At 39.2% G+C, this 12,099-nt stretch overlaps 1 protein-coding gene across 4 annotated transcripts in view; it reads right to left on the bottom strand.

The window, feature by feature from the left end:
- Nucleotides 1–12,099, bottom strand: part of ntrk3b (neurotrophic tyrosine kinase, receptor, type 3b) — a 177,759-nt gene that overhangs the window by 101,204 nt on the left and 64,456 nt on the right. The window lies entirely within an intron of this gene.

The following is a 12,099-nucleotide window of genomic DNA, read 5'->3' as shown; positions in this document are numbered from 1 at the left end:
AAGTTAAAGTGAATTATTTTACATCAATTGCTTCATGTCTCTCGCTTGACGTCATTTCTGCTCTGTTTTTTTCCAACCATTTCCTCGCTTGTGGTTTGATGTCATTCTGTTTCAGAAACCCAATTAGCAAATCTTTCTGTGGGTCATTCTGATACTTTTTCTTCTTCCTTTCGAGGTAAAATTTAATTTTCGGTATCTTCGCGTTTATTTGTCGCAGCCTGCATCACTGCGCACTTATATTTGCAGTATGATATGAATCTATAACTGTAGTAAAATGAAATAAGGAGCGAAATAAGGAAGTGAATTCACAGGCCTGCATTAATGGATGGAACTAAGCAAAGTACAATTGACAAAGAAAGGGAAACAGACCAGGCTGTGTGGAGCTTCAGGGCTCAGCCAACTCAATAAAAGAAAGTTGACCGCTTTCAAGTCAAATAATTCAATTGACTTAAGGAACCCCTCCGGCTCAGAAAGCCATTAAATTCAATAGTAAATAGCCAGAGACTTACAAGCGATTTGACCAGAACCTTGAATCAGTTTAAATATGAACATGAGGCATCTGTCTATACGTTTATTGAGAAATACAACATCTCTGCCGGGGCAATAACAAAGCAGTTTGTCAAGAAGTGCACCATCAAGTCCTATTATCAGCCCATATGGCATCAATTTAATGCATAACATCATGAGAAGACGACCGTTCGTGTTCTTTGATATGGATGACACTTACTAAATGACTCACTCTTCACACATTACTGTCACTTTGAACACACCACCTAAAATCACACCTCACAGTTTATTATAGCAGCAAGGAATCATCTACTCGAGCATACTAATGTCTTTAAATGACACAAAAGATAATAAACATGTAGTGAGATAAGACTGGCTTTTAATGCAGACAATGAAACACTACCAATCCCTAAAGAATACAGTAATACATATAAGAATATGACATATGGGCATATTAAACATGGCAGACTACATGTTTAATTTATATATGTATGAAATGTGTAAAGAAAGATGTGGTAGAGATAAAAACAAAAATACAATTAATAATACTGATCTATGCAATATGTTATTATTAGAAACATAATAGTTGTTTCATAGTATATTTTTAAAATGAATATGACTATATTCATATAATGCATATTCAGTATACACACACACACACGCAGAAGTACGTTAATTTGTATGGAAGACCTATTAGATACTCCTGTAACCAGAAGTGTCGCCATGGCAACAAGGAGCTAAGGCTGTTGCAGGTTTCTCTTATTTCCTGTGATATCGCACACATACAATCCCACATGCACACACAAACACAAACACACACACACACACACACACACACACACACCCCACACACTTGCAGGAACACACACTCATGCACACTCACGAAACCATGCACACACAGACACACACGCACAGGTAAAAACTCTCACTGGAGCAACCACTTGCTTGCATGAAGTCACACACACTGGTTAAATATTGTCACCTTGAAATGTGTGAATACTCTCAGTGAGAATATGTAAAGATGCTGCATGAAATTTCCCCTCCCAAAGAAAACCTGCGGTCCCAAAGGGACTGTATTATACACTGAAAGAATGACATTACCGGAAGGAGAGAGAGAGAGAGAGAGAGAGAGAGAGAGAGAGAGAGAGAGAGAGAGAGAGAGAGAGAGAGAGAGAGAGAGAGAGAGAGAGAGAGAGAGAGAAGGTGGGCGAGCAAACAGCAGCTCATTAGGTGATGTGGAGCAGGGCACTTAACATTTACGTCAAATCCCCAAGAATAGACGCACATTTAGACCACAGATCTCCAAATAGACACACGTCAAATGACAAAACCCTGAAATAGGCAAGCGTTAGACCACAGATCTCCAAATACACATACATTAGACCTCAGAGTTCACTCAAATAGACACTAATCAGACCACAGAACCTCCACTGAAGGTTTTGTTGTTGATTTTGTGTCGAATAATCAAAGTGAAAGCTTCCATTAATCCTTCAATTAGTATAGTCAATCAAGTAGGATCATTTCTGTGCAGTTTAATCCCAAAAGAAAAAGAGAGAGACCCCGAACACCACACAGTCCCTTAGAGCCACCTTGAGGACTCTTAGAACTATTTCAAAGAGCCCTGAAGTGTTTCTTGACTGTGCGCCAGCAGCTGGAGCCCCAAAAGAAGAATGAAAAATGCTAACCCTCAACAGAAAAGACCATAACACTATCAAATGTACTGTTCAACTATGTTTTGTTGCTGAGTATTTACACTTTTTTTTAATGGGGCAGCTGTAGAGCGGTAGAGCGAGCCATCAACTAATCGGAAGATTGAGTGTCCTTGGGCAAACTTCCGAACCCCAAGCTGCTCCTGAAGGTTTCTTTTAAATAGGAGATCATTAGTTTGATACTACATGTAAGAATCGTAGTAGGAATTTATTATGTGATATGTTCATCACACCAGTATGTGATGTTTTGTGACATTCACTCATGAAAATATTGAAATTCTACATCCTCTTTATTCAGTAGCCTACTACAGCTGGCTAGAATACAAACAGTAGCCGTAAAAACATCAAAGAACACTAATGAAACTGGTTAATTTGTGTTAACTAAGCCACACAGATACATCTAAAGGAATAGTTTGACATTTTGGGAAACGGGCTCATTCACTCTCTGGCCCCAGATTTAGATGAGAAGACTGATACCGCTCTCAGGAGAGCCGTATCGATCTTCTCATCTGACTCCTAGCAAGAAATTGGATGAGCCTATTTATCTGAATATCAAGCGATTCCTTTAACTTCATAATTATTTACCGCTCCCTTCATCACTGACATGCTTGTTTGACTGAGATGTTAGTAATGATAAATAATCATCAGATTATTGCTTTTTGGAGATGTCTGAAATATGTGAGTATGTGAGTATATTGCAAATAGCTAACAAAATACATGTACATAAAGAAAGTAGCGTATACTTATCTATTTCATACACAGTCGTAACAGTGCTAATCCTCATAAGCCTTTCAATTAATTGACAAATGTGAATCTGTTTTCCTCCCTCTGCCCTTGCACAGAGATACGTGAAGAGTAGAGGAGGAGTGTTTTCTGAGCCTGAGAGTGAGACCTTCTTCACATCTCTGGTAGGAAGTGTTCTGTTTTCAAAGGTCATCCTTCGCATCTCGACAAGAAATGTCAGCTAAAATTGGATTGAGAGGGGGTCTGGATTTGGGGGGGGGGGGGGGTGGGGGGGTAAATGAATTAATAAATATATAAACAAATCAGCAAATAAGCCATCAAAGCTAACAGAATGCCAAAAGACAGGAGGTGAAGAAGGCCAAGTGCTGTGGAAAAGGGAGGGGGGCCAGGGGGGGCAATGATTATTAAATTAAAAAAATTAGCGGTGTAGAAATTGAATCTATTTATAAGCTCGACGGCTCCGTTTGTCCAGGACTGGAAGGACATATACTACTGCTGCACACACACATACACACACACACACACACACACATATATATTGACACACACACCTCCAGACCTCCTCTACTTTGACCACATTGTAAAACAGATCCAGCATCAGCATCCACACAATAGCTTTTCAGTCACTGAGCCACAAATCATCTCCGTTCCTCAGACAGTGCTCATTTGAATAAGGAATTATAATTATGTGATTCACATGAAATTTTCATTAGGTTGGGGGTACAAAAAAAAAAAGGAAAAAAAAAAAAGCGCGCTACACCGACGGATGTATCTAGGTGTTAATATTGATGACAGCATCGGCTCCTCAGCCAGAGGGCGACGAAGTGAATGCTAAAATTGAAGTTGGGTGTTTGCTCCTCTGCAGAGGAGGTGCAACCCCCCCACCTCCTTCCCTCCCTCTCTCCTTCTTTAATAATTCTGTTTGGCACAGATGCCATTGGGAAGGCTTGGCTACTCGAGAGGGTTGGCTAATTAGTGCAGCATCACTGGTAGCTACTGTCTGAGTGCGGGGGAGCGCTGCAGATTGACATTCAGGACCATGCCGAGGAAAAAAAAAAAACAGACAGCCACTGAGCGGAGGTGTCGCAACGGATCAGCAATGTGGACGTTGTGAAATCGAGTCATCATCTGTCAAGGCTGAGGAGAGACGGCTAATATTTGGTGCAACGACTAACTAATTTCTGTTGTTTCTTTTGCAGTATTTTGTCACTTGTAACTTTTATTGTCTCTTTTTCCTGAAATGTCTCAGAGAACCTTTGGCTCCAAAAAATACAGCTTTCAAATAATGATGTCTCACTTTAATATATCACCCGTGTCACTCTATAAAGAAATCGTTTTTTTTCTTCACTCCTGAAAAAGGCTGACATTTTAAAAAAAGGAAGGGTTTTCTCATACAACAGCCACGCACATTTTTTCAACCAAAAAAAAATGCAATAATAACATAAAGAGAGAAGGAATTGCTTTGATCGAGGCCATCTCTTGTCTGGAATGGAAAACTAATTAGCAGTAAAGTATGTAAAAAATAAGACAATGGTATGTTTTAGAATAGTTAAAAGAGAAATAGACTCTTAATAATCCGAGCCTTTTTTTTCCCTCTATTGCTGACTGATACAACACAATGGTGATTCATCCTGCAGTTCTCACTTCTCATTTAGGGTTCTTTTGTACATCCAAACAGCCAAAAAAAGAACACCTTTACCTGGAAACTCACTCTCCAAAAAACCTTGAGCATCAAAGAGGAAAAAGTTCTCCAACAGAGAGGAGGGGTGAGGAGTAATGCATGTATATTTCTTATTATGAGGAGGGTTGGCGAATTTTGCCACATATTATTCTGTAACTTCTCTTACAGCAAGTGTGTGTATTTATGTTTACTATCCGGTGCCTGACAACATCAAAGCTGTCTCCGCTCATCACCAAAGGTATTCTCCTCTAATTTGCCGAAGTACAACTTACCGCAACCTCGAGCCCGTCCTATAGCTGGAAGGTCACGAAGAAAAGGTTACTCAACAGTGGAAAATACAGTGTATAAGCTACAGTACTAGGAGGTCTGCGTGAGTCTGCAGCACTCCAGCTTCCTGCATGTCTCTGCCTGATAATGCTCAGAACTTATTTCATGCTTTTCATCCCACCCAGCGTAACTACAGTATGTATCTCACGGTCCACTAGTCCAATGCGCCATCATCTCTGCAGCCGAAACCCACCGCATGCATCCTGCCTGAATACATATGGTGATATGAGAACTAACTGTACGTTGAAATGCATATTCTGACTCTGTTACAGGCTGGGAATGCATATGTGCAATATTTTAGTCATTTTTGGGCAACTTTTCTAGTGCTTTAAGGTGTTACCTGGAGGCTATGACCTTTTACACATCTTTTATTGGAGCTACTGCATGTACTGTAAGTGTTGGTGTATGGTGATGTATGTGTGCATACTGTTTATTTCTCTCTGATTTCTATATACAACATTTTAATTGATATTTATGTGGAGGATATGCACTCTCATTACAATACAGTTGTTCAGATTCACTGAGAAGTCCGTAAAAGAGCAGTCACATGTCAACTGCATCTGTCTCTTTTTATCACTCGCAATAAATGATCAATTCCTTGATGTAAATGTCTCACACGTAACCATGGTGATGGTTTGGTTACAGAGGATATAATATACACATTGCCAGGTCTTTCCGTGTCTATTTTTAATTTGGTAGTGTACTGGTGTATCTCTGCGCTGTAGTATAGATATCTCAGGAGGCCACATCAACAAACCATGACACAAACCTTAGTAGAAGGATTTCACTACTTGTTCTTTTTCTTTTTTCAAAATGTCAACAACTCCAATACAAACATATTTCAAACAAGTCATGGAAAATAATAATAACTTTAGCAAAAAAGTCAGCTCGTCTGCAAGTTAATAACACCATCGAAAAGGCAAAGCATTCAGGGCTGAAGCCTGAGCTTTTGACTGGCTGGAAGAACATCTACAATAACTTCATGTTTTGGACCTTTGGCAATGCAATATCATAACAGTGTATACAAAATACAATATGTCCTCTTTAAGTTAGCAACTGAACCACTTCGTCAAGGTCAGAAATGTAATATTTATTGTATACATATAACCATTAGTTGTTATTAACTATAATAATCATCCCCTACATATATACTGTCATAGGAGACAATAGTGCGCTACAAAAGTTACACTGATGGTTCTCGAACACATCCTATAATGACTTGAGTGTCTGCACCGAGTACTACACCTGAAATTAAAGAAATGAGCTACCACTGTGCTTTATTGGAAGGAAGACCTCCAGTGTAAACGGCTGACTATACCTGACCTATAGCCTACATACACTCACTGCCAGTTATCATGACTCACTGCTTAAATGAAGGATTGTTTAATCACAGTGAATTCATTCTGTTTTTTTTAGTCACTGTTGATTGTTGTACTTATAATTATTGTACCTATAATTAATTGTCTTTAACCGTACAACCTTTTTATATGTAATGATTTTTTACTGCTTTTACTACTTCATTAACTTGATTATACATTTATAATCAAACAATCAAAAATTCAGTAATAAGAAATTGATATTGTACAGTTCTGCGCCTCACAATGTACAGTATGTCCAATGCAAAGGTTCAGTGTCACTGCATTCAGTAGTGTGCCGTATTTGAAGTGCGGTGGATTGCAAGAGTGTAGAGCAATTAACATTCATCTTCTTATAAACCGTAACCTCACCCACACCACAGTTGCCAGGTGTGGCTGTCTGCCCACAGGGTTGCATAAAGTTGCATAAGATGCAAGCTTATTTGATGTGATAGGAAGCCCCTCGCCAACTCATCTCCTCAGGGTTTTCTTTTTTCTTTTTCTTTTGCCTTACAGAAGAGGACCAGCTTTTCACTTCACTATCTACAAAACATTTCTCATTCCTGATTGTGCTACGAAGCAGCACTGTTTTATGTTGCAAGAAAATCCAGATGACTTTGTCAAACTGGGGGACACATTGTGTAAAACGCTGTGCAAAAGCTGGCAGGCCGCTGCTCTCGTTTGTTTACAGTAATTAAACACAAATGTCTTAACATCAATGAGGTAATGATTTATTAATGTTAAAAACATGGGACATCATTTTAAAAATGAATAATTTGCACAAAGCAAATGGAGTTTGTCTTCTCGCTTACCCCCTCTAATTACACATTCAGCACATGTGCTGCAGACACGGGAAGCAAAAAAAAGAAAGAAAAAAAAAAGAGTGCAGCGCCAACCACAGTTCTGCCTCTGGAGAAGATTGAGGGCTTGCTTACAGGTAGAAAACAATCACCTGTCATAGCTGGGGATCAAACCAGTATACCCTCTGTTACTGGCTGCCCTCTTCTCAACAGCATCAAAAACATATACCAGGTATTCATCTTCTTCTTTAAGCCTTGTGTCCTATCAAAACATCTGAACCAATCTGAATCATTTATGAAAAAAGAAAAAGATATATATATCTCATGATGCAGTGATGGATGTCTTTCAGTGAGCCAGTGAGCTTGTATAGTATTATTGATAAACGAATTATAATGAATGTGCTCCAAATCTCCCTCCTTAAGCAGTTCAATCACTGGAAATACAAAGTAGGGGAGTGAGCCTCATAAATTGCGTTGGAGGTACTGTGTGGGATTCATTTCATCAAAACAGCCAAGGAGAAACTTCAAACAGCCACCACTTCATTATAATCGAGAATATTATTCGCCCCAAATCTGCATCAAGCATAGGTAAGGTTGGCTCTGGGGAAAAGGGGGGATAAAAATAGTCGATTCTTTAATCTCAGAGAAATCCTTTGGTTGTGGTATGTGTATGCATGTGTCGTGTTAATCTTGCAGCAGAATTCTTCTCATCTGCTTTTAAACCTGTTTATTCCTCCTCCACATCCAAAACCGGTTAAATAACATGCAGCACCTAGCTACTATTAGAATGCCCTTGAGCAAGGCACACACCCCTCAGCTGCTAGAATGATCCTAACTGCTTGTCAAAAAGTATAATAGCAGCTCTTGATGTTAAACAGCATAGCAGACTGCGCAGTGGTTGTGCTGCACAACTTCTACAGTGGATGTAACTCAGTGTGAAGTGGTGCAGAAGCTCAATAAAACCTTTTGGAGGCAATTTTCAGCAAGACTATAGGTATGTTCACACAGAACACTTGAAAAATGTAACCGATGGACCAACTGCACAGATGTCGGGTAGAAACAGAGGCATTGACTCTTTGTATTTGTATGACAGCTGAGCCTCTGATTGATCTCAGAGCACCACAGAAGCTAGTTCTTTCTCCTATTTCCATCCATTCCCTTTCATTTTTCCTCTTGACTCTGTACGAAGTGGGTTCATAAAGCCCCCCTGAATTTTTCACTCGGATTGCATTTCACACGGATGCAACTCTTTGTCTCAAATAGCAGAATAGCGGCTCTGTGGGGCTGTAGCCTACTTTTGGCACAACGGTGCTCGGGGCTAAATGCTAATGTGAACATAATAGTGCCACTAACATGCTTACTGTTATCTGATAGTATTTATTTTCACAATGATAACTGTCTTACTGTAGTTTAGCATGTTTTTCTTTTTTTTTAAAGATTTTGTTAGCATAGACGCTTTTATTTAGCAGTACACCGACAGGAAACATGGGAGAGAGGGGGGTGGAACATGCAGCAAAGGCCTGATAATGGACCAAGATTTCAAATGTAATTATTAAAATTGATCCTGATGGGAACATGGATGTGTGTACCACATCTTGTACCAGTAGAGTTCATCCTCTGGGCACAGTTATTTCATGGCAATCTATCCAGTAATTAAGATATTTCAGTTTCAACCAAAAGGACACATTGACCGACCCTCATTGATATGAAAAAAGGACTCAATAATGCATATTCCTCATTCAAAATTGGTAAACTGTGTGTTCATTTTGGAAAAAAAAGCTACCTGAGTGATTCAGTATCTGAAAATAAACAAGTTAATCTCCAGCCCCATAATGATTCTGTAAACACTGGCGTTTTGGTGACTCAACATTAATAACATACCCATAATATCTCTTACTTTCATTCCCGCAACAGCTGCGAGTGACTTAGAAAGATAACTTTTAATAAAGCTTTAATCCTGTCTTTCCAGTATCTTTTTATGAATCCCTCTATCACCTTAATAGTACCAACAAATTAGTCTCCATGTAATGGTGTAACAAGGGTTGCGAGCCAGAACTGAAGGCTCACTGATCCCTTAAGTTAGGTTAGCCACAGTTACGGTACGGACATTAGTAACTCTAGTACATCCCTGCAATATCATTTGTGGTTTCAGTTTGTCAGTGGTAATTAATGCAAAACAATATTGTGCACAGTCATCCATCTACGCTGCTGATTGCAAGGGAGAGATGTGAGTCAATGTTCCAAGACACCAGAGAACTAAGCCTTTAAGCCATGATTCTGATTATTTTTCCAGATAGGGATGGAGATGTTAATAAAGACTGAGTAATGTAATGAAAACTGTCATCAATCTAATTAGACAAGCAGACACAACTGCCACCGGGCTGACAGCATTGCCACAGGTAGACTCGAACCTTTTAGCCACGATTTTTATTGCGTTTGTTAATTACGGAGATGAAATATGCACCGAGTTTTACACGAAATACAATGAAGAGCGAAGAGAGAAACAAGCAGAAGCAGAGTGAATAGATGGCACAGATGGAAGAGATGGAGTCGTGGGCCACGGTGGAGTTTTCTGACAGTGAACCGGGGGCTCAAGGTTCCCATGGAGAAAAGTTTGATGCTTGTTCAGCTGAAGGCACACACTGCCAACCTGTTCTGGCCTCCTGCTTTATGAAATGCCTCTTGCTCAAATCGATAAAATGTTAGAGTTGATTAAAACACCAATAAAGACACCCGGGAGTGTTTTTCTTCAGACAACTGCAAGAAACATTTTCAGCCTCTCTTCCAGCCTTGTTTTTCCGAGAGTGCTTTTCTCGCAAGCAGGCAAGTCAACAGAGCATGATCATTGTAAATACATTCCATATTCGTATTTGTTTGCTACACTGTAAAGCGTCAGCATCCGTAATGGAAAAGTACTCTCCAATGTCTTCAGACAGAGGTAATAATGAAGCTGAAGCCTCTGTCCTCTAATTACTTAAATGTTGGTAATGGGTTTCAGTAATTTCCTTCCAGAAAATAAAGACTGAGCGTAGTCAAGGGGAATAAATTTAAGATGACTGTGTGTTTTTGGCACCTTTCCCCAAAGCAGGACTCCATAAATCCCTAGCTGTGAGCCTGACCAGTTGAGTGCTTTTTAGTCATAATCCAGAGGTTTCTGAGAAGTGATCGAGGCATTCATATGAGGCGGACCTGGATCCAAATCCACTGCTGCCTAAAGCAGACAGACAGACCAGAGTGTAACACTGGGCTTCTGCTGTGCCCATTTGTACTTCCACTGTCCCAAGGACTGGATTAAACATTGTTTCAGATAATTAAAACATTACTACTGAGCCACAGGCCCAGTCTTTGTTTCTGTCTCCACAATGATTGTTTCTCCCCACCAATAACGCAGACGGCAGCCTTGGGAGCTGCAAGAAAATGGACACAAGTCTTTTGAGCACTGAAGGATTGAGCAATCAAAGTGTTTATCATCTAGATGTGAAGCAGGGGAATCCAGTGCTGTCAGAAGCTGCAGGGTGAACTACTGAAGAAACCCAAGTTTTCACTGCAGAGTTGCTGAACTAATAATACACTTCCTCGAGAGGACTGGCTTGGAGAAATCTAATTTTGTAGCTTTGTTTGTCATTGGGGGGTAACTCAAGCCCCTTTCCCACTGACAAAAAAACCCCACTAATACCCACTAACATCTGGCTTTTGTCTTCAGTGGAAAAGAATGACTGCAGTAGTCTCAGGTATTTATCGGCTCCCTCTCTGATCTCCAGTGATTTAAAAATGACACCTGGGTGGACATGCTAATGTTCCTTTCATCTGTTTCTATCTGCATATATCAGTAAACATATGGTCTGTAGCAGCCAATAACATAATAAGGAACAATAACCAGCCAATAACGTAACAAGGTTTTACGTTATTGGTTCAGAAATTTTAACACTTTATTAGCAAGTTATTACGTGATTGGGCATTTATTACATAAATGTGATGACGGGAATAAAAATAACAAAATCCCACTGTGGAATTACACCACAGGAATTAAAAATCATGCATTTAAAATGCTGCTTACATAAAGATACCAAAGTCTCATCAGAAAAACCTACTTAAACTTGTAATAGCTGACTAACATAGTAGCACATTTTAAGCTAATATGGTGAACTTAGCCAAAAGTTGCTTATTTACACATCCAGCAGATAAAAGCAACATTAGCATTTATTTGGGGTCATGTTTCTGTCCACCTGGATATGTACAGAATGTCTAGTATTTATTTTCCTTAAAGCTCTGGGTTTTTTTTAAAATTGCAACTAAAATATCTGGTTCTCCAGCTGCTAAATGCTTAGCAATGTTCATTAGCTAATTGTTACGTTTTCCTGTCTGCTATTTCACTCAAAACAGTCAAGTAGAGAATTTGATGTAGTGAAGCCAGACTCTCCTACTTCATAACTGTTGAGTTTAATCCACAACAGTGCGTCTTATTTTATATGTTTATCATGTTCGTATTTGATGTAGAATAAGTAACTAGTCATGACAGATAAGTACAATTTTCCAACTGAAAAGTTATTATGTAGAAGAAGAAAGTAGGTAAAAATAAAAATATTATTAATAAAGGACTAGAAATTAATAGTGTAGCCTACTTAAATTCACTCTATTACTGCTGTATTTAGTAGAACAAACTATGTTTTTATTTTAGAGAGGATATTCCAAATCTCAGACACTAATATATAATACAGCAATAGCTTGTAAATGATCCACCTTTCTGGAGTCTGTCATTCTGAAAATATGTCAGCTTTAGTCAAATTGACATCAAAGCCTGTGTTAATTTTATGACTTGTGTCCATCATCAACACACTAAAAGCAACTTCTATCTAGTTATTTAAAAGTACTGTAAGAAGATGAATGCATGCGTCAACTATTGAGGCTTGTGCTCGGTCAGAAATGTAGTGTCAGTGTAGCACATTACCAGTGCAGCATACTGCCAGCACTTTGTA

Source organism: Scomber japonicus, chromosome 1 (genome assembly GCF_027409825.1).
Source record: "Scomber japonicus isolate fScoJap1 chromosome 1, fScoJap1.pri, whole genome shotgun sequence".
In the NCBI taxonomy this organism is placed as follows: domain Eukaryota; kingdom Metazoa; phylum Chordata; class Actinopteri; order Scombriformes; family Scombridae; genus Scomber; species Scomber japonicus.
The sequence above is the reverse complement of the archived record's forward strand: the minus strand, read 5'-3'. Positions and strand labels throughout refer to the sequence as shown.